Here is a 3179-nt window from a genome sequence, read left to right as displayed (position 1 = left end):
TGCTTGTATGACATAATATAGTCTGCTTAGAAAACCCTAGGTGTAAACCTTGTGTGATTGCCAAACTTCTTTTTTCAGCCATCTTTTATTGTTTTCACCTCATTATGTAACTCAAGAACCGGAAATTTTAGGATTCTGCACAAAAATTCTCACCTGTCATGAGAATTTCTAAGCAAGAACTTCGCCACCCTTTTACTCTCAGAAGCTGTAGGGATATCAGTTAATGTTCCAGTGACGGAGGAAGATAACAGAATCCACAACAACGAGACACCTTCCAACGACAGTTTCGCCCACTTGGAAGTACAATTCAGGTTCTTTAATCTAAATTTTGGATAACCAATGGCCTATTGTAAATTCAGAGATAAAGATACAAAGAATTAAGCCAGAAAAAATAGGGTAGATCAAGGGGTTTTTCCCTTTCCAAGCGAATAGGGGGGTGAAGGGAGCTCCACAAGCATTTGCTGATACATGACACTACAAATCACAAAGTCTCAACCAATTAGTGATCATGCTGCTGCTGCTACTTGAGACTTACAGACTTAAAGACCCATATTGATGAGTAGTTTGTAAAGTAATTAGTCCTATTAATTACCTTTTGAGATGGTAGTAACAAAAATCAGCCAAGATAAAGGTATGAAAACTTATGGGAGAAGAACCATCATAATCCACTATTGGGATTGAGCCTTATGGGCCAACCATGTAGCCCCTCAATCACACCAATTGTTTATTTGCTCCTTTAAAGGAGGTGTCCCCAAGAATTGAACCTAGGATTAAACCCTTAAGGTCCACCTAAATGTCAATTCTGGTATCATCTGGGCTTGTTGGGATTGAGCCTTATGGGCCCACCATGGTTGGCGCTTAGCACCTTCTAAGGGAAGGCCAGAGGCCCAGGACCGTGACCCCTCAATTACACCAATTGTTTATTTGTCCCTTTTTAAAGGAGGCGTCCCCAGGAATTGAACATATGATCAAACCTTAAGGTCCACCTAAATGTCAATCCTGGTACCATATGGGCTAGTCCTTAAGGTTTTCCTAGGTTCAATTCTTGGGGACGCCTCCTTTGTTGGAACAAATAAACAATTGGTGTGATTGAGGGACCACCTAGGCCTCTGACATTCCCTTCAAAAGTGCTAAGCGCCAACCATGGTGAGCCTTCCTAACATTCACACTCAGCCCATCTTAATTAAAATATGTTTGTTTTCCCACTCCTTTTTCGGTAGATTCAAAGAAAGCTAGTTCTCAAAATTTAGCATTACTCCACTTTCTAAATCCTATATAAACAGCAAGAGTATGGATCGACTTCATATCAATGGCCTTTCTCGTATTAACTGTTCTGAGTTTTTTTTTTTTGCCATTAGGGAAAAATGAAGGCATCTAGCTTTCAATCTATGGTGATCATTCTGCTTTTATGTGTCTCATTGGGGAGCCAACACGGCCTGTCAAGCCACAGCCTGTGACATGCTACAACCCCGGTAGCAAATGCTCTTTGAAATATGTGACATGCCCAGTTGAGTGTCCTAAGGTCCCAACCTACAGATGGGAAATCTAAAGAATGCTTTCTCGATTGTTACTCCCCCAAATGTGAAGCTCGTTTGCAGAGGTATGAATTCATAACTCACTTCTAATTAGTAATTACTCTCCACCTTGTGATACATAAATGTCACTGTTATTTTAGTAGACCTACAACTTGTTTTCCAGATTATGAACCATGACAAAGTCTTGAATAATCAGGAAAACAGAAGTAGTCTATATTGTTATTGATGAAACAGGGCCTAAACCAACTTGCAATGGTGTGGGAGCTGCTTGCTTTGTCCCTCGCTTCATAGGTGGAGACGGCATTGTGTTCTACTTCCATGGCAAGAGCAATCAGCATTTCAGCCTGGTCTCTGATGTCAATCTCCAACCGTTTCATTGGTCTCCGCCCTGCTGGAAGAACCTGGGACTACACATGGATCCAGGCCTTGGGTCCCTTGTTTGGCCCTCACACCTTTACACTTTAAGCCACAAGAAGCTTTATAATGTTCTCTTATGATGAAGAAGCTTTATCCATTCCAGAAGGCCTTTACTCGGAATGAACCTCTCCAGAAAATAATCTCACAGTGGAGAAAACCCCAAGCAAGAACAGCGCAACAGTCACACTCTCAGAAGCTGTGGAGATATCAGTTAAATGTGATTCCAGTGATTGAGGAAGATAACAGAATCCACAACTACCAGATACCTTCTAATAAATTTCAAACTCTTGATGGTGGATGTATTTAGGCAAAAAGCTTTGAAGGAGACAAGTTAAATTAACTATACCTTAAAATATTTTAATTTTGGGTTTTTAAAAAAATAATTCTTAATTTTTTTAGAGCTAAGTTATATTTGAAAGCTAACAAATGAAAAATAGTTTTCTTTATTCCCCGTGGAACTTATTATATACCAATATATATATTGGAGTTGGGTGGGTGTCCAAGTTGGACGACCCGATTTGATCTAATTAAATAAGAGATTAGGAAAATAGTTTATTAAAGTTGAAATTTTCATAAATTGTTTGGAAACTACCCAATAGAGGAAAGGAAAGAGATTTTTTTATTTCACTTTATTTTTTTTAGGAAAAGAAAGACGAGATAACTCAAAAATAAAAGTTATTTGCAAAAAAAAGATGAAAGACTTTTGTGTTGTGAAACATAGTGGTTTTCGATTTTAGTATAGTATAATTCATGACTTGAAGCAAAATATTGCACAATTCGAAGTTTTCCCTTCTTTTTGAATAAATTTCAAGAAAACAGCGCTTTAAAATTATTATAAAAATAATATGGTTTTGGAACTAAGTTTGAAAATAATGCTTTTCTATCAAATATTTACTTAAACATGTTTATATATTACGACATTAAATTTGTTGTAGAAGAATCTATTTCCAGAACAAATTTGAAAGAGAAGTAAATTTTTTAATTAACAATCGATCACACATGTTCTTTAAATTGAGAAGAGAAAACTACAATACATAGGTCTCGAAGTTTGCATATTGATCGTTGATAGTGTAAAGAAAATATGTGATGAAATCTAGACCGTTGGATGAAGTACTTGCAATGGAACAAATTATAACATAGTAACATCGGATAAAAATGAAAAAAGGACGAGAGTAAACTCATACTCATACAAAAGTAAAAGGACCAAAATGCACTTCCGATTACCAC

This window comes from Vitis vinifera, chromosome 1, assembly GCF_030704535.1.
Source record: "Vitis vinifera cultivar Pinot Noir 40024 chromosome 1, ASM3070453v1".
Taxonomy (NCBI): Eukaryota; Viridiplantae; Streptophyta; class Magnoliopsida; order Vitales; family Vitaceae; genus Vitis; species Vitis vinifera.
This window is presented reverse-complemented; position numbering follows the sequence as displayed.